The following is a 21,282-nucleotide window of genomic DNA, read 5'->3' on the forward strand; positions in this document are numbered from 1 at the left end:
AGACAGAACCCCGCAAAGTTGTCTGTTCTGTTCTGTTAGCAGCATCCATCAGGGACGGGGCTAAGCCTGAGTGAACACCTCCTTCCCATCACCTGCATCAAGCACTCAAAGATGTCAGGCCCCATCTCCTCCTGCTAGATAGCGGCAGTCTACAGGGGCCTGGCAGACTTCCTTGCGATTCAGGCAGGTGCAAACCCCTGGAGTGTCTATTCACTGCAGGCAACTGGGTTAGCCATCTGCAGAGATACCAGTGACTGGGTCCGACAGAGGGGCAAAGTGGGGAAGGAGATGTCAACCTTCCCAGACTGCTCTGTTTGCTGGGTGGCTCCTCCTGACTCCAGGCTGCACTGGGGTGAGCTGTGTCAGAGGAGTCACCAGGCTTCTGTGATCCAGTTCCCACAGACCTCTTGAACTCTCCCACCTGAGACAGGTGCCGATTGAGACAGTTGATTTGGACCTTTTGAACTGGGCTAAAAGACTGAGGCCTTTTCAGGCGGTGCCCTGGGTGTGCGGTTGTAGGAAGGTTTGATTCTCCTTTTCCAACTGGGGCCAGAGGTGGGCGGGCGGGGTGACTTAATTGCTGATTTTTCCACACAGCTGAGACTTCAAGCCAGAGTAGAAGTTGCAATAGGATTGAACAGAAACCAGCTGAAAACAAGACAGAACCACTTTGCTCCACCACACCAGACAGGGCCCCAGTTTCTCAGGCCACAACACTGTACGGCCCCTCGATAAAGCCCCAGGGGAAAAACCAAAGGGAGTAAAATAACCATGGGGCGGAATCAGCGGAAAAATTCTGGTAACATGAATAACCAGAATAGATCAACCCCCCAAAGAAAAGATACGGCAGATGTGATTGAAGATCCCATTCATAAACAACTGGCTGAGATGTCAGAAATCGAATTCAGAATTTGGATTGCAGACAAGATTAATAAAATAGAATTAGGAATTCGAGGAGAAATTCAAAAGTTGTCTCAAGAATTTAACAAATTTAAAGACAAAACCACCAAAGACTTAGACACACTGAAGCAAGAACTTACAGCCCTCAAAGATATGAAAAATACAGTAGAATCCCTCAGCAACAGAATGGAGCAAGCAGAAGAAAGGATTTCTGACATTGAAGATAAAGTCTTCGAACGCTCCCAATCTCTCAAAGAGGAAGAGAAATGGAGAGCAAAAACAGATCACTCACTCAGAGAGCTCTCAGATAATTCGAAAAAAAGCAATATAAGAATTATAGGGATTTCTGAGAACGATGAAGTGGCCTCCAAGGGCACAGAGGCCTTTCTGCATGAAATTATGAAAGAAAATTTTCCAGACATGCCTAGAGAATCTGAAATTCAGATAGCAGACAGCTTCAGAACCCCAGCACGATTCAACCCCAATAAGTCATCCCCCAGACATATCATAATTAGCTTCACTAAAGTTAACATGAAAGAGAAGATTCTCAAAGCAGTCCGGCGAAAGAAAACTATTACGTACAAAGGTAAGAATATTAGAATAACTGCAGATCTCTCTGCTGAAACTTTTCAAGCCAGAAGAGGGTGGTCATCAACTTTTAATCTCCTAAAGCAAAATAACTTTCAACCTAGGATCTTGTATCCAGCCAAACTGAGTTTCATCTATGATGGAGAAATTAAATACTTCAATGACATTCATATGTTGAAAAAAATTGCCATAAGTAAACCAGCTCTTCAGGATATTCTCAGACCTATCCTCCACAATGACCAACCCAATCCTATACCACAAAAGTAAACTGACTCAGAAACTTCAGATCAAACTCCAACTTCCACACTGGCGAAAGGATTAAAAATGTCCACTGGACCTTTGAAAAACTCGATACCCAAAATTCCACCAGACTTATCAATTCTCTCCATCAATGTGAATGGCTTAAACTGTCCTCTAAAGAGGCATAGGTTAGCTGACTGGATACAAAAACTCAAGCCAGATATTTGTTGCATACAAGAGTCACATCTCAGCTTAAAAGACAAATACAGACTCAGGGTGAAAGGATGGTCATCCATATTTCAGGCAAATGGTAATCAGAAAAAAGCAGGTGTTGCAATTTTATTTGCAGATACAGTAGGCTTTAAACCATCAAAAGTAAGGAAGGACAAGAATGGTCACTTCATATTTGTTAAGGGTAATACTCAAAATGATGAGATCTCAATTATTAATATCTATGCACCCAACCAGAATGCACCTCAATTTATAAGAGAAACTCTAACAGACATGAGTAACTTGATTTCCTCCAGCTCCATAATCGTCAGAGATTTCAACACTCCTTTGGCAGTGTTGGATCGATCCTCCAACAAGAAGCTGAGCAAAGAAATCTTAGATTTAAACCTAACCATCCAATATTTAGATTTAGCAGACATCTACAGAACATTTCATCCCAACAAAACTGAATACACATACTTCTCACCAGCCCACGGAACTTACTCCAAAATTGACCACATTTTAGGTCACAAGTCTAACCTCAGTAAATTTAAAGGAATAGAAATTATTCCATGCATCTTCTCGGACCATCATGGAATAAAACTTGAATTGAGTAACAACAGGAATCTGCATACTCATACAAAAACATGGAAGTTAAATAACCTTATGCTGAATGATAGCTGGGTCAGAGATGAGACTAAGAAAGAAATCGCCAATTTTTTGGAACAAAACGACAATCAAGACACAAACTATCAGAACCTCTGGGACACCGCAAAGGCAGTTCTAAGAGGGAAATTTATAGCACTGCAAGCCTTCCTCAAGAGAACGGAAAGAGAGGAAGTTAACAACTTAATGGGACATCTCAAGCAACTGGAAAAGGAAGAACATTCCAACCCCAAACCCAGTAGAAGAAAAGAAATAACCAAAATTAGAGCAGAATTAAATGAAATTGAAAACAAAAGAATAATACAACAGATCAATAAATCAAAAAGTTGGTTTTTTGAAAAGGTCAATAAAACAGATAAACCTCTGGCCAACCTAATCAGGAAAAAAAAGAGTAAAATCTCTAATCTCATCAACCAGAAACAACAAAGACGAAATAACAACAGACTCATCAGAAATCCAAAAAATCCTTAATGAATATTATAAGAAACTTTATTCTCAGAAATATGAAAATCTGAAGGAAATTGACCAATACTTGGAAGCACGCCACCTTCCAAGACTTAACCAGAATCAAGTGGAAATGTTGAACAGACCCATATCAAGTTCAGAAATAGCATCAACTATACAAAACCTCCCTAAAAAGAAAAGCCCGGGACCAGATGGTTTCACGTCAGAATTCTACCAAACCTTTAAAGAGGAATTAGTACCTATATTACTCAACCTGTTCCAAAATGTAGAAAAAGAAGGAAGACTACCCAACACGTTCTATGAAGCAAACATTACCCTGATCCCCAAACCAGGAAAAGACCCAACAAGAAAAGAAAATTATAGACCAATATCACTAATGAATATAGATGCAAAAATATTCAACAAGATCCTAACAAACAGAATCCAGCAACACTTCAAACAAATTATACATCATGACCAAGTTGGTTTTATCTCAGGGTGTCAAGGTTGGTTCAATATATGTAAATCTATAAATGTAATTCAGCACATAAACAAATTAAAAAACAAAGACCATATGATTCTCTCAATTGATGCAGAAAAAGCTTTTGATAATATCCAGCATCCCTTCATGATCAGAACACTCAAGAAAATTGGTCTAGAAGGGACTTTCCTTAAACTGATAGAGGCCATCTACAGCAAACCCACAGCCAATATCATATTGAATGGAGTTAAATTGGAATCATTTCCACTCAGATCAGGAACCAGACAAGGCTGCCCATTGTCTCCATTGCTTTTCAACATTGTAATGGAAGTTTTAGCCACCGCAATTAGGGAAGAAAAGGCGATCAAGGGTATCCATATAGGGTCAGAAGAGATCAAACTCTCGCTCTTCGCAGATGATATGATTGTGTATCTGGAAAACACTAGGGACTCTACTACAAAACTCCTAGAAGTGATCAAGGAATACAGCAGCGTCTCAGGTTACAAAATCAACATTCATAAATCGGTAGCCTTTATATACACCAACAACAGTCAAATTGAAAAAGCAGTTAAGGACTCTATCCCATTCACAGTAGTGCCAAAGAAGATGAAATATTTGGGAATTTACCTAACAAAAGATGTGAAAGATCTCTATAAAGAGAACTATGAAACTCTAAGAAAAGTAATAGCTGAAAATGTTAACAAATGGAAAAACATACCATGCTCATGGCTAGGAAGAATCAACATTATCAAAATGTCCATACTACCCAAAGCAATATATAATTTCAACGCACTCCCTATTAAAGCTCCACTGTCATATTTTAAAGATCTTGAAAAAACATTACTTCGTTTTATATGGAATCAGAAAAAACCTCGAATAGCCAAGACATTACTCAGAAATAAAAACAAAACAGGAGGAATCACACTACCAGACCTCAGACTTTACTACAAATCAATAGTGATCAAAACAGCATGGTATTGGCATAAAAACAGAGAAGTAGATATCTGGAACAGAATAGAGAACCAAGAGATGAATCCAGCTACTTACCGCTATTTGATTTTTGACAAGCCAATTAAAAACATTCAGTGGGGAAAAGATTCCCTATTTAACAAATAGTGCTGGGTGAACTGGCTGGCAACCTGCAGAAGACTGAAATTGGACCCACACCTTTCACCATTAACTAAGATAGACTCTCATTGGATTAAAGATTTAAACTTAAAACATGAAACTATAAAAATACTAGAAGAGAATGCAGGGAAAACCCTTGAAGAAATTGGTCTGGGTGAGTATTTCATGAGGAGAACCCCCCGGGCAATTGAAGCAGCTTCAAAAATACACTACTGGGACTTGATCAAACTAAAAAGCTTCTGCACAGCTAAGAACACAGTAAGCAAAGCAAGCAGACAGCCCTCAGAATGGGAGAAGATATTTGCAGGGTATATCTCTGACAAAGGTTTAATAACCAGAATCCACAGAGAACTCAAACGCATCAGCAAGAAAAAAACAAGGGATCCCATCACAGGCTGGGCAAGGGATTTGAAGAGAAACTTCTCTGAAGAAGACAGGCACACGGCCTTCAGACATATGAAAAAATGCTCATCATCTTTAATCATCAGAGAAATGCAAATCAAAACTACTTTGAGATATCATCTAACTCCAATGAGACTAGCCTATATCACAAAATCTCAAGACCAGAGATGTTGGCGTGGATGCGGAGAAAAGGGAACACTTCTGCACTGCTGGTGGGAATGCAAATTAATACATTCCTTTTGGAAAGATATATGGAGAACACTCAGAGATCTAAAAATAGGTCTGCCATTCAATCCTGTAATTCCTCTGCTGGGCATATACCCAGAAGACCAAAAATCACAACATAACAAAGATATTTGTACCAGAATGTTTATTGCAGCCCAATTCATAATTGCTAAGTCATGGAAAAAGCCCAAGTGCCCATCAATCCACGAATGGATTAATAAATTGTGGTATATGTATACCATGGAATACTATGCAGCCTTAAAGAAAGATGGAGACTTTACCTCTTTCATGTTCCATGGAGCTGGAACATATTCTTCTTAGTAAAGTATCTCAAGAATGGAAGAAAAAGTATCCAATGTACTCAGCCCTACTATGAAACTAATTTGGGGCTCTCACATGAAAGCTATAACCCAGTTACAACTTAACAATAGGGGGAAGTGGGAAAGGGGGGGTGGGTAGAGGGAGGGGGATCGGTGGGATCACACCTGTGGTGCATCTTACAGGGGTATTTGCGAAACTTGGTAGATGTAGAATGTAAAGGTTTTGGCACAATAACTGAGATAACGCCGGAAAGGCTATGTTAACCACTGTGATAAAAATGTGTCAAATGGTCTATGAAGCGAGTGTATGATGCCCCATGATCATATCAATGTATACAGTTATGATTTAATAAAAAAAAAAGTATAAAACTGTTTCAAAATCTTAAGAAACTAAGTCTAGGTAAAGAGTTCTTAAATTTGACACCAAAAACATGATTCATAAAAATTAAAAACTTTTGTTCTATGAAAGACCATGTGAAAAGGATGGAAAAACAAACTCCAGATTGAGAGAAAATATTTGTAAAACACAGAGCTAATATAAGACTAGTACTTAAAGTATATTAAAAACTCTCTCAAGCTCAGCAGAAAAATAAACTCCAGTTAGAAAATGTGCAAAAGACACAAAATGACATTGAACCAAAGAGTATATAGAGAGGTAAAATAATCACATGAAAAAACCTTCAATATGATTAGCCTCTACGGAAATGCAAATCTAAACCACAGTGATCTATAACTACTATCACACATATCAAAGTGACTAAAATAAAAAAAATATTACAATATGAAATGCTGGCAGAGATGTGAAAAAACTAGTTTACTCACATAGTGGCTGGTAGGAAAGTAAAATGGTACAGGAATGTAAAATCTGGAAAAGTTTGGTATTTTCAATAAAAACTATCCATGAAACTACCACGGGAGTCAGTAATTGCAATCTGGAGCATTCATCTCAGAGAAATAAAAACTTATGTTTACACCAAAACCTGTAGATGAATGTCCATAGCATTTTTATTTGTAATAGCCAAAACTTGGAAGCAGCCTAGATGCCAGCAAATAAACATAGGGTTAAACAAATTCTGATAAATACTTTCTCTAGATTACTACTAGGAAGTAACTATTTACAAACACTAAAACTTAAATGAATCTCCAGGCAATTATACTGAACAAAAAAAAAAGCAAGTCTTAAGAGTTTAAGTGATGTAAGAATCCATCTATATTTTCTAAATGACAAATTTTGTAACTGAAAACCATTAGTGGTTGCCAGGAGCTAGGAACTAGGGCCTGCAGGTGAAGTAAAGGAGAATATTCAGAAGATAGCAGTAAAAACAGGATAACACAACTGAGCATGGTGGCTCACGCCTTTATAATTCTCCCACTCTGGGAGGCCATGCTGGGAGGCTCGCTTGAGCTCAAGAGCTCAAGACCAGCCTGAGCAAGAGTGAAACTCTGGCTCTACTGAAAAATAGTAAAATTAGCTGGTCATTGTGGTGGGCTCCTGTAGTCTTAGCTACTTGGGAAACCATGGCAGGAGGATGGCTTAAACTCAGACTTTTGAGGCTCTTGTGAGCTAGTCTGGCACCATTGGCATTCTAGCCTAGGGCAACTAGGTGAGATTCTGTTTTTTAAAAAGGCAAAAAGAAAAACAAAACAAAAAAAACAGGACAACACTAGGGATCCTTGTGGTGTCACAACTATTCAAATCTTCCCTATATACCTATGGGAGCAACCCAAATACCTCCTAGCAGCAGTATGGTTGCATGGTGCTGTGTTCATATAGGAGAATACCTTATGGAAATTTGAATCGAATGAACCACCTACCTACCTACAGATTAAATGCTTAAAAAGAAAATATTAAGCAATAAAAGTCAGCCAGACATCCTGCCTGAGTCCCTTCACATGAAGTCAAACTGGGCAACTGTACTCACTGGTCAGGGCAGTAGTTACCTATGGGAAGGAGGGGCCCTACTGACTAGGATGGGTAGAAAGAGAATTTCTGAGGGCTGGAGATGTCTATTTCTCATCTACATAGTGGGGTGACACTGGACCCCATCCTCAAATACCCTCTATTATTCCTCATAAATTGAAGAACGACATTCAAACACAACAAAATGGTATATAAGGCTTTTGGTTATCCAATCCTACTAACCTTTACCTGGACATTCCCTTCTCCACATGCTACAGTCTTTCATTTCACTAATATTTGCGGGTTTCTTACTTGGTACAGAGCACTGTGCTAGGTGACAGTAATATAATTTGAAACAACATACATAAGCTTTCCTCTCTAGCAGTCTTTACCATCCAGTCAAGAGGACAGAACATTAGTTAGTTACATATAATAAGGCTAGAGCTATGATAGAAGAAATACAGGAACATAACAAAGAAATATCTAACTGAGTCTAGAGTAAGACAGAAAAGATTTCTCATGGCAATTAAGGTTGACTCTAACAAAAGGGCTAGTAAATACAAAGTACAATGCTCTGTATGTGTGTGAGAGACAGAGAGAGAGAGAGAGAGAGAGAGAGAGAGAGAGAGAAACAGAGAGAGATTTGGAGATTTGTAAAGTAGAGAAAGAGAAAGGCAGAGGGAGACAGAGCCAGCTCAGTAGTCATCAACTAACTTATTATGGGAGATTTGTCTTACAATGTCTCAATTGGCAGATTTAGCATTTTTAAATCTATAGTATTGCTTAATGAACTTTTTAAAAAAGAATTAGAGTTTTCAAAATTAAAATAAACTATTGTGTTGGCTTTTTAATTACACTAGCTTTTCAAAGCAGATGATGCAAAGAAGGGTGATTGGACTAGAAGAGGTAGATTCCCCTGAAAGCAAGATTGTGTGATAGTCATGTAGTAAGCATGCCTCCTATTAGTCCTCAGTAATTCATTAACGTAGCACCAATTCTACAGGCTCGGCCACATTGGGTTATGATTTCTGAATGGATAGGACCCATGTGAACATGGAGATTAAAACTTAACCTGCTTATATTTCTTATGGATATTATAAAACAATAATTTATTTTTTAATAAAAGTCTCTACCAAATACAAAATCATAATTAAAGCAGTTAGCTTGCTTTTTCCCTCTGTGAACATTTACTTTTTCTCCTTCAGTTTGCAGCTGGCAGTATTTACTATTTGACAAATAAAACAAGTCCATGCTTTCTTAAGGTGTTCCAAATACTCAGAACTAAGAAATAAGGGAGTATCACAAAGCCATTTTGTTCTGTTCTTATGGAAACTACCAAATTTCTATAGCTGAGAAGTTATACTTTGGTTATTTCTGTGAATTGCTTTAAGTGCACCTTCTATTACATGCAGCAGATAATTTATGTGTACATAAGACTTTAAATGTTTGGATTCCTGACAGTGAGGGAGGACATCAAAGCTAGACCTTAGATTTTGAGCGAGAATGCGACTCTTTCGAGTTCTTGTCTTTCATTGAAGCTATCACCTGAGTCTGTCAATTTTCTTCCTTTTTGCTCTCAATATCTCATTCAACTACCTTCTCCCAGAATATTCCTTTTTGGGCCTAAAACTCCTGATTCTGCTAGGTAGTGCCATTCTCCAGTTGTGGTTTGCTCGTTGGGACTGAGCTCGAGATGTATGGAATGTCTAGTTGTGGGATCAGGCTTTCCTGGAAGATGGAAGATTTCCAGGAAGTCAATCCCACAAAGCTTGTATGACAAGACCCACAATTAATCACCAGCCTCCCATTCTCAGTGCTATTATATTATATACTATGTGTAGTATAACTAAAATTAAAAAAATTAAAAAGTCATTTTAACAAATACTTTTCTTACAAACATGAAGGTATATCTCGGAACACTTTAGGGACAAAAAGTCTGGCCAACTACAGAATCTGTCATAATTCCTTTACATCACAAAGTTAACATGAAGTTACATACATCTTACAACAAACATTACCTTAATTTATTAAAATAAGCCCATGTGAAATTAGAAATTATTACTAGCTCTGCTTTAGTGCCTAAAGTATCACAGCATCACACTTGAAAATATAAAGAAAAATATTTTCTTTAAGTAGCTAGGAAGAGCATTTGTTAAAATGACTTGAGTTTCACCTTCTAGGATATACTTTTGAAACTTTCCATTCCCTGTAGTTAACAATTCAACATGTTCTGATCCTCTAGAAATAAAAATGTTAAACTGAAACAACTTGATGGGAGAACTGTCTTTAGGGTCTGTTTTTCAAAGAGCTGTTCTGTTAGACAAAATTAGAAGCTACCGAGGTACGTTGTGAAGCTTTTCAAAAAAGTAGCTCTGAGCAAGGCTTGAGTCTAGAAAAGTGGTGCTGAGTCACATTCTGCTTATAAAGGTTGTAACAAATCCAGACAAATGAAACAGAAAAAGAAAAGAAAAGAAAAGAGAGAGAGAGAAAGGTAAAGGAAGGGAAATTTTAAGTTTTGGTCCCCACTCAGATAAGGATGATGACTATGTTGTTGCTAGAGCCCCAGCAAAGCAAAATGGAGTTGTTTGGCTTCCAATAACCAAACTGAAGACAGTGGAAGACAAACTGAAGACACTGGTTGGTTGGTTATTACTTCTAATTGCCAGTATGCTATTGATCGTGGAGGCTGAACACTAAAAGAACCCAAAGTGTTGCTTAACATTGTATTCAATCCATTTCCAGGGAGTTTTTACTTATAGAAAAATTTCCAATTATCAGCTGATATATTCTAATATCTAGATTAAAAAGCATTAGAATTTGTGTCTACCATATACATTTTTTCTCCTAAGATTCTGAGTACAAAAATGAATGATAAGGACAGAAGCAAGTACAAGAAATCAATTTGTAATTTAAATTGTAAAATTCCATTTTCATTAAATTGCCCTTTGGTGTGGCCAATTTTACATCATTTTTATACAAGGAAACATATTTGTGTGTGTGTGTGTACATATATGTGCAAAATACAACCTCCTTTTGATACAAAAGGTGAAATACAGTTTACTTTTTATGAGACAGTAAGTGACACAAAGTATTATTTTATTTTTAAGATTGGCATTTAAAAATTTTAACTTAGCTTGGCTGATTTATTTAAAATTTTTAATGTAATAAAGGAGGGAAGAAAGACAAAGGAAAAGAGAAGAAAAGAAGGGAAGAGAAGAGGTAGAGAAAATAAAGGAATGAAAAGTTAGAAAAACGTCCATTTGCAGCATTATAGAAGAACTGGTAAATCAACATTAACATTGCCTATCTTTGGTTCTGTGGTATTAAGTACACATAAGGCAATATAAAGGTGTGATGCTTGGACTCATAAAGATCTACAGTAAAGTTACATTAATTGGAAACATTAGCAACAGGTGTTTTTCCTACTGCACATCTATCCTGCAGCCTTAAAACTGCCAGTCTAAATATTCAAGTATTTTTCTCCTGTGGTTGATTGTTACACAGCAAATAATATTTAACACCAGCCAGATTGACCTTATTTGGTTGTATTTCTTATTCTTTAATGAATTGTTATGCAAAGCAAGGTGCACGGACATATGTTTTCCCTATTACTTCTTTCATATATTTTTAAACACTTACTCTGGAATGTTAAACCTCATACGGAAGAAATAACATATTAGCATTGAGGCTATTCACAAACATATATGCTATGAATCATGTGTTAACATGATAATTGTTTCCACACACACCCACATACATACAACCCACAATAAGAATTACTAAAATAATTTAAGGAAAACTTAAAAGTAAATATTTCAACTCACTTTTTCAAAGTAAATATTTTTCACCTAGTCTGTATATCCTGAAAAGAATTAAATTTTTAAGTTTCTTTGAATATTATTCATGCTAATAATTTTTTTCTTTTCTTTTAAATGTTTTAAGACTCTTTCTTTAAACTCTTCTCCATAAGCAATTGTGTATGTGTGTGTGGGGGGGGAGGGTAAAAAGCCACAGAATCACTAACTAGCCAAGATTAAAAAATATTTGCCCCAGGTCCTACAAATTAAAAACTTCAGATTCTTAAAGATGAGAAAAAAAAAAAAAAACACAAAAAAAGAGGAAATCATAGAGAAAGGTCTATTTTATGGAAACGCAGAAGGCCTGCAACTTATCCCCTCTCAGAGACCTTTTCCACTCACTTTCCCCTTATGTTACTATACAAACAAGGAAAGGCCTTTGGGTCACCAATAAGATCAGTTTTTAAAAAAGAAAATTAGAGCATGTTAACCAATAACATATGAAGGCACACAGCACAGCATTCTTTGATGGAATTTGAGCCCAAACCCTCTGGGTCCAAAATATCAGTTTTACCAAAATGCATATTGTCCTTCTAAAGATATAGTAATAGCACTCCATTAAGATTTGTAATATTCAATAAATAAATCAGGAGCGGGTTTTAGATATAAAATTATTTAATTACTCAAAGGAAACATAACACAGTCATTTTAAAGATACAACAAATAACGTGTGAATTTCTCATTTAGTTTCTGAGAGTTTTGTATGAGGGTACATTTTGCATTGTATGTGTGGTTTTTTTCCCCCTCCTTTTCATTGTGACTAGGACAGAGCTATGGAGGGGGAAATAATGGCCAGGAAAAGACTCACTTTCCCTTGTTGATGATAGTGACAGTAAAACTGACTTACATGGGAACATTAAGAGAAATAAAAATTTGACCTAATTTGGGAAATATATTCTGTTTTGGTCCTCCAATAGATTCATTTATATCATTAGTAAAGCAAATGATATGGCCAAGTTGCTAGTACATCTGACTTTTAGGAATTAATTTTTCTTCCCAGTCCTGCCACTGGTCTGTATATTACATAAGTAAGTTATGATAGTTCCTCATCTGAATTCTTTCCTCCCATCTCACTGTATTTATTAGAAAATACTCCCTTCCTTATTGTTCTTAAATGTTGGGGCAAAAAGAATTATATAAACTAAAAGAAAGGGAGTGATTCAGATAAGAAATCTAAAGAATGTCCTGAACAAAATAGAATAGACTGGAAGATGTAACACTATGATATTTTCAACATTATAAGAAGTCCAGATATAGTCAGCCAATTGCTCAGAGGTGCTGGGAAGCTTTTCAAAGTCCCAGGTTCTTTCTAGTTTCCTCAACCACCATCTTTAGCTTGTGGCTTTTGTTCTCAGGTTCACAATATAGCTGCCCCACCTCCAGACATTATGGGTGCATTCTAGGCTGGAAGGAAATATGCTCACAGTAAAAACAAAACAAACAAACAAACAAAAAATTATCTTTTTTGTTAGAAAGGAAATAATAGCTTTCCAGAAGCTTTTGCCCATCCGAGCACTACTCATTCCATGAACAACTCATTGTCTAGAATTCAGACCCATTATTATCACTAGTCAGCAGGGAGTCTGGAAAAGTAATGGAATAAAGTCAAGTTTCTGTAAATAATAGAGAAGAAGGAAGAAATAAGACTGCACCTTGTTGATCTTTGCACTTGAATCTAGTTGCACCCTCTTTTTGGGAAAGATAAGTTAGAAGAAGAAAAAGCTGAAGAAGTGGATGAATGAATCAGTAAATTGACTATTCTTGAGAATAGGAAATATTATTACTGTTTGTGCCTCTTCTATTGGATCAAAATAAGGTCTGAGTGCTTGTTTTAGGATTTGGACTTTAGAAAAGAGAATGCTCTTCTAAACCCAGCACACACTTGATGAGGGTCATAGCCCGGCCTGGACCTGCTGGGCAACAATGGTAACTGCAACCAAAAAGTAGCCCAGTGTTGTGGCAGGCGCCTGTAGTCCCAGGTATTCTGGAGGCTGAGGCAAGAGAATCAAGCCCAAGAGTTTGAGGTTGCTGTGAGCTGTGATGTCACAGCACTCTACTGAGGGTGACATAGTGAGACGCTGTCACAAAAAAAAGTAAAAAATCCACAAAACTCTGTAATGTTATATAAGAACATCTTGAGCACCGATCCCATGCATTCTTATTTTTGAGAAAATGTGCTTTATACTGGCTCAAGAAAAAAAAATCTGACATCAGTATTTTTTAATATATTTTAATGATTATGTCTGTAAATGGCTTAAATGATCCATAAGAAAGGTTAGTATTATTTATTAAAATGTAGAGCAAAACTCATAATATAATAAATATTGATTCCTGATGTTCTAAAATTCAACCTGTTTTTGTCTTCTAAAAATTTACTATGATTGTAGGCATTTTGTATTAATAAAATCCTCATTTTATATTTCCCCAGTGTCTATGACAACTGCTTTTAAAAAGCATCAAATGACTTAATATAAATTTATTAATGGGAAGGATGGTGGGCTGTGGCATATTTATATTTTTACATATTTGAAACCTAATATGATCTGAAATAGTGAATATTAAACACCTTGAATACATATTCTACTTCAATTATCTATGTTTCTGAATTTAAGTGATGATGAGATAAATATATTTTCAACTTGGAGAAGTTATATTTAGAAGATGATCATTTGTTTAGCTACTTAAAAATTAGTTTATTTTTACTTTTAGCAAGCAGTAGAAACCTAACATCTAATCAAAGGCTTATTATCAATGAACTAAAAACAGTGGAAGTACAATGAGTTAAGATGGTATTTATGCGATAATTTTTATAAAATGATCTTCCTTCTCCTTACTCTCAAAACACACAAACCCAGTCAGCAAATCATGCATACTGATATTATAAATTTTAATATTAAAATAAATTAAAGACTATGCTTTTCTAGCCCTCTCATTGTTCAGATGAAAACCTGAAATTCAAAATGTTAAACTATATTCTAAGGAATGAATCTTTTGGTCATTTTAGAAAGAGTCAAAATTTCCAGTGCTATGTATTTTTCTATACATTCTGTCTCCCCATTAACCATAACAGGTATCAAGTCACATAACTTGAAAGTCAAGAGCATCTTGGAGTCATCAGTTCCTGAGGTTCTCAACCAAAATTCAATGAACAGGTAGCATCAAATAAAGGTATGTCTCTTCTTTCCAAGGGGCAGAATATGGGACCTGTGGTCTCTACATCCCATGGACAAGTGCCAAGAGATTTACTCTGCTAACTATAGTACATTGAACAAGTGTTATAAATTTCTATTACTATATGTGCTATGCATTGATCTATTTCAACATCTCCCCCCAGATTGAATCCTCTTATGTTGTCTCTGCCTGTTGACCATTCATTCTACTTGACATGATATTAAATGGGAGAATGACCTAAAAGACGCAGGTTAGTAACAGACACTTTGTCCAGGTCCCAGCCTTTGATCAAAGTTCCTCCACATCCTTCTCCTTGTAAGGAAGACTGTGGCATATAAATGTGCAAATTGTTTCTAGGTCTCTTTAACAGACCCTGCAAGAATTTAGTTTACCTGAGAGACAGCTCTAGATTTATCCCCAGCTCCTTAAGATAAACCTCTACCTGGAATTTTAAAAAAAAAAAAAAAAAGAAAAAAAGCCACATCAGTCAGCACATTGGAAGGTAATACTTTAGAAAAGTAGAAAAATAAAATTATTGTCTGTTGAAGATTTTGTTCAGTGACCCTCAGCTGACATGGTCTAAATAAAAGAGCACAAACGTCATCGCAGCCTGGAAAAATCATGCAAAGAGAAAACTCCTCATGGTGGTTCATTTTTATTATAAAGTGAAGCAAAAATGTATTTAGGCTCCTTTTATAAATTTTAAAATTAAGCCCTGTGCTCATGATTATGGGGAGAGAATACCACAGATATGTACATTACCAGGATGTAAGTTCTCACTGCAAAATAAGCAGCCACAAAATCTGAGTTGCATAAGAAAGTTAGCTTAGCCATTTGGAGTGGTTGTTTAGACAGCTTTACTGACCTTGGCTGTGTTCATACATAGGCCCAGAATTTGAGTGGCTGGTGGCTTATTTCTGAGAGCCTGCCCTGGGGAGAGTGGGATAAATTCTTCATACCTCTCGATCTCCCCAGGCTAGCCAGGATATGCTCTCAGGGCATGGTAGAGACTCAAAAACGAGCAGGCTCACTTGTCATCATTCTGCATGAGTCATGTTTGCTAAGTCTTGTGGCTCCACGCCTATAGCCATGGCCAGAGTTAGAATGGATGGGGACCTCAAACCTGCATGGCAAAAGGCAGGGACTTAAAAAAGGGTGGGAAATCAGAGTGAGCTTTGCAATCCCTCACAAAATATGCCTTTAAATTACATTGTAAATCAAAGTTTCGCAAAAAGTCTTTCCAGTGTTCTTTGTGTAAGTGCACAATAAAATGATAAACATCAAATACGATGATAATTCATTTGCTTTACTCGTAAAAATAGTACTCTGTCCCTTGTTTGGTAGTGAGAATAGCATGATCACTTTTTTTTTTCCACATTAGTATGATAAATAGATAATGTACAAATGATTAGGTTATATTGTTTGTGTTTCTAAGGTAAATTGAAGTTGTAGTGGAGCCTCTCCACTGGGGGGTGGGGTACGTTGCATACCCTTACATTCTGTACTTTAGTATTATCACTTTTAGTTCCCTAGTGCCTTAGGTACCAAGAAACTCTAAATTAAATACATTTCACGAAAGTATATTTTTGGTGTTCTCCTTTTCTCTCTTTGATATGACTGTGGTCTTATATTCTTAATCATGCATTCCTATCCCTTTTATTTTACGTAAGTTAGTTTGAAATCATTTAATAAAGCAGACAAAAAAAATAAAGCAGACAGATTGTAGTTTGTAAATGTTCTGTCTTATGCTATGGCAACATTTCAGGCTGGCTCCTGAACTGGTCTTTGGCATTTGATTTCTCAACCAATTAGAGTTGAGAGTTTCTACAGAAATTCAAGTGACAGAACAATCGATGATAATCAAAGTCTTTTGTACTTTTAGAATTTACTTCCCTTTTGTGAAAATGTTGCCCCAAATCCCAACCAACCAAGACATTTTTAACCCTGGAATCTAGAATGTACATTTACATTAACATTTTAGTTCTCATAAAAGGCCTGCAAAACTCTTCAGTAATATTGAGCTATTTTACGTGAGGAAATGTAGACACGCTAAGGTCCAGTGATTTACCTCCATCATGCAAGTAATCAATAGCAGAGCCAGGAGGGGCCGGAGTTACAGGACTTATGCAGAGTGCCGAACCTTATTAAACCACACGGACTTAGGTATATCTGATACTCGGACTGAAGCATTGAGACCGGACCACCACCTCACACAGGTGGAAATGTGTGTACAAGGCCTGTTAAACATGATATATTTCTAATGCACTGCAATTACCGGAACACCTGTGGCATAGAACACACTCTGTTCTTGAGGGGAAATGTGTAGCTCATTCAAATAGTTTGCCTCACATTTCACCGCCTTACCTCCGGTCGTGTGATCTACTGGTTCCATGTTAGGGTAAGTCACAAGAACTGTTTCTTACTTATGGTGACTCCGAGGTGTGACTGTGTTGATTTGTGGGTTTTATTTTTCTTTCTTAGAATTTTTGCTAGTTTCAGTAGCCTGTTATGAAGAAAAAATGGATTTCAACTGAGAAGTCCACAGCTCTGAGAAAGCCATCTGCCTAAGTTATCAACATGTAGAAAACACTCCTGCACTGAAATGGGATTCAATGTCCTCTTAGAATCTGGAAATTTCCCACATAAGTCTTTTAGTTCAATAACACGCTGCAGGCACTTGCTGCCCAACAGGTGGAAAGCGGTTTGAGAGAGCTATCAAGAGGGCAATTTTCTTTCCATAATGCTCTCAGCCTCAGGGACGCTGGTACACATGTTTATACAGCTAGATAGGTTCAATCCCTGATTGTTTCTGAGGGATAAAAGAACCAGTGGGGAAAATATAAATAAAGGGAATGATGACATTACAAAGGTGAGAAGAAATAATTCTTACGAGTCAGTCTTCTGGTTAGAAAAAAAGAAAAAAAAACGACCATGGCAACCATACCTTTTTCATAGCTTTAATGGTAGTTTTCAGATTTTCGGGATTCTGATGTCATGCTTAAATTTACTATAAAAAAGGGATATTTATAATGTGTCTAACGACATGGGATAATAAGAGATGAGATTGTAGGGGTTGCAAGCAAAGTTGGCAGACTATAGAATATCATTAATGTTGGGCTTTTTACTGTACCCACCCACCATGATACCTTGTAAAGAGATAAGAACAGAGTGCATAAAAAAACATTTAGAACCATAAACTGTGATGCTGGGAAAATGCTGGCTAATAATACAGCATAGTCAATGCCCATTTCTGGTTTAGAAACCCTGAAACACTTAGCAAACTTTCAGAAAACTAAGAAACTGACCCCTACATGAGAAATGATTTGCATTAATCACAAAACTACTTAGAAACAGCTAACTTTTAAACCTAGGTTTCCTGTCATCCGTGTCCCCACTTCTTCGCCATTTCCTCTCATTCCACTGATTTCTTTTTATTTTTTATTTTTGGCCGGGGCTGGGCTTGAACCCGCCACCTCTGGCATATGGGACCGGCGCCCTACCCGCTGAGCCACAGGCGCCACCCCACTGATTTCTTTTTGATAAAGGGTTTTAGAGCAATACATTCGGCCTATGCATCTTGCAGTTCCTGAATTGTACTCTTTTATAATAAACAGAGAAATGTAAATAAGTGTTGCCCTGAGTTCTTTCAGCCATGCTCACAAATTTGACTCTAAAGACAGAGTTGTGAGAACTTTGATTTATAGCCAAGTTGCATAGAAGCCCTGGGTATCCTTGTGGCCTACTGCTAACTATTGGCTTATGTAGCAGAGAAGTAGTCTGTGGGGTGGAGCCCTTATCCTTGGAATGTGACGCTATCGTCAGGTGGACGATATTAGATTGAGGTAAATTGTAGGACACCCAACTGGTGTCAGAGACCTGGCCAATATGAGAAAACCTCCCACACATGCGATCAAAGAAGTAGTCTCTCCTGAGTATGAGTATAGAGGAAAAGCATCTGGCTTTATTTGGGGGGGAGGTTTTTTTTTTTTTTTCCTTGCCTATGCACTCTCTGAGTATTTCCTCTACATCTTTTTTTAAAAAATAAACGTTATTGTTTAAAGCAGTTTTAGGTAGATAGCAAAATTGAGAGGAAGATACAGATATTTCCCATGTACCTTCTGCCCCCCACATGTGCACACACTCTCCATGATCAACATCACCCACCAGAATGGGCCATTCATTACAAGTCATAAACCTGCACTGACCCATCATCATAGCCCAGAGTCCAGAGTTTACGTGAGGGTCCCCTCTTGACGTCACACTCACTCACATCTTGACGGTGCAAATATGCCTCAAGAGAGGAACATATCACGTTATATCCTATACTTCTGCCTGTTCTATAGTTGGAATTTGCAAGACTGTCTAAGCCACCATTTTAAAAAGGAGTGGAAATGAAGTTACTAGGTCATTAAATATACCTTTAAAACTTCCATTGATCAAGTTCTCATTTGTCAGAGCTTCATTAGGAATTAGAAAAGGGAAAAGATAGCATTCAAGGAAGGAGGAAATAACAGAGAAGTGTGAAATGAAGCAATAGGTATGAAATGAGAAGATCCACTGACCACGTCCGGTCTTGGACAGCCAGTGGGCCAGAGACGGGCGGCAGGCATTCCCAACACTTCAGTCACGGGAATGCAGATCTCTGCAGGGGAGGCTGGGACCAGGTCTCACGGGGGCCAGGTGATTTTTTTTTTTTTAATTTGGCTTAAACTGTACATGCTGAGCTGGGAGCAGACTAGTCATCAGTGATAAATGAGGAAGAGAAGAATATTAAATTATAGTGTTTAGGCTGTTACCATTTATGCATCAAATGTTTGATGCAATATACAGACTTTCTAGGCTTTCCTTTTTCTATAGCAAAATAACGTTTGAACAATATTCAAATGCTGCTTAGCTCCTTCATCCACATCCGAAGCTGTGGTTTTGTTTTCTTTTCTACTGTTTGTTTTTTAGGTCAGCATCACACAAAAACAACAATGAGCAGTAGGTTCTATCCATGACCCAAGCGGAAGAAGCTGGCGGAGAGCAGAATAGCAGTCAACAGAGGAAGTTCTGGCCCACCTGCCTGAATTCAAACCCTGGCTTCCCTGCTTACTACCTGCTTGATCTTGGGCAATGTACCTCACCCTTGTGTGCCTTAATTACTGCATCTGAAAAATGGGTGTAATAACAGTGACTATCTCCTAGCGTGGTTTTAATGATTTAATGAGTTAGTGCCTGTAAACTGCGTAGAACAGTGCCTGTCATATAATAAGCACTCCATAAGTGATAGACATAATTATTAGCTATTATGGAAAATAACATCAGAGCTAAATACTGTTATAAGCATTTTCTGATGATTCCAGGATTCTATCAGACAGCACAAGCAAGCTGAGAGAATGCAGAAAGGATGCGTACACTGTATATGTTTTATAACATGCTGTAATCGATTACATCATCCTTTAACTATCATTACATCTTCCATAACATTTAATGAGTCACGTAACTTATTTAATAGAAATTACATATATTATATAATTATTATTTGACAAAGTATGTGATAATTTAAAAACATCAACAAATTCTAGCTTGCCTTGTCTTTATATGGAGGGGGAAAATAAAATACCAGCCTCTCTAAAAATTCTTAAAACTAAGCTAGCCCATACATAGGGTTTCTAGTGGGACCAGAAACTATGAATGTACAAAATAACCTCTGTAATTTGATCAACCAAAGAACTGTAATGTATGGAGGTGGGAAACATAAGAACTAGGCCTACAATGCTGGTACATATAGGTGGTACATGTCTGGTCTATGGAAATTAGGTCAACTTAAGGAGGTGGTTAATGTAGGTGGTCAACTATGAAGGTTCTACTGTGTTTCTTGAAGGGCCTAACGAACCTTACAGAGAATGTTTTATAATGTGGACTGGGTCCTTTAGTGCCTCTAGAGGACTGAAAGTGACATGTGCAACTCCTTTCTGGATAAACAATACCTCAACCCAGGCTTTCCATAAAATGTTCAAACAAACATAAACTCTAACAGAAAAAAATAAGTTGTAAAACATTCAAGGATAGTGCTTGCTTCGGCAGCACATATACTAAAATTGGAACGATACAGAAAAGATTTGCATGGCCCCGGCTCAAGGATGACACAGAAATTCGTGAAGCGTTCCATATTTTAGTTGGGGAGGTCCCCCTTCCCAACTAAAAAAAAAAAAAAAGTCAAGGATAAACACCACTATAAGAAAGAGACAACAGAAAGACACATGAAGATTTCAGATAGAATTATAAAATATTGAATATAGTGTAAATTGGATTAAAGTATTTGAAGAGATTAAAGAGATAATTAAAAATAAACTCAGGTAAGGAGGAAGTGAATATCAAACGTGACCTCCAGTGTGGGAAATGAATCCAAATGGAACTTTTAGACATGAAATCTATGTGCTGTTATCTCGCACTCATTTTGACATCTGTTGGTTATCACAAAGTCACCTTCATCAAAAGTGAGGGAAGAATATCTCAATGTTAACATCGTGCTTAAATAAATTATTTGATTTATATATATTGATTTATTATTTATTATTGATTTATTAATGTATATCATTTTTAAAAATGCAATTGTCTTATATTTTGATTTTTTTCTTGTGATGAAAACTCTGATCAGCTTTTTATCAGATATCTTTATAACATGGTTATAAATCAATATGAATATATTCTCTAGGGCTGGGGCCTTGAATATATGCTTCTCACATACATAGCTAGAATATAGCA

General features: G+C 37.0%; 1 non-coding gene across 1 annotated transcript; it reads left to right on the plus strand.

The window, feature by feature from the left end:
- The first annotated feature begins 20,585 nt into the window (after nt 1-20,585).
- LOC128595045 (U6 spliceosomal RNA) lies at nt 20,586-20,692 on the plus strand. Its single transcript, XR_008382739.1, has one exon. It is a non-coding gene; the product is annotated as a U6 spliceosomal RNA (small nuclear RNA).
- The last annotated feature ends 590 nt before the right edge of the window (nt 20,693-21,282 follow it).

The sequence above is a fragment of the Nycticebus coucang genome, chromosome 9 (assembly GCF_027406575.1).
Source record: "Nycticebus coucang isolate mNycCou1 chromosome 9, mNycCou1.pri, whole genome shotgun sequence".
NCBI lineage: Eukaryota > Metazoa > Chordata > Mammalia > Primates > Lorisidae > Nycticebus > Nycticebus coucang.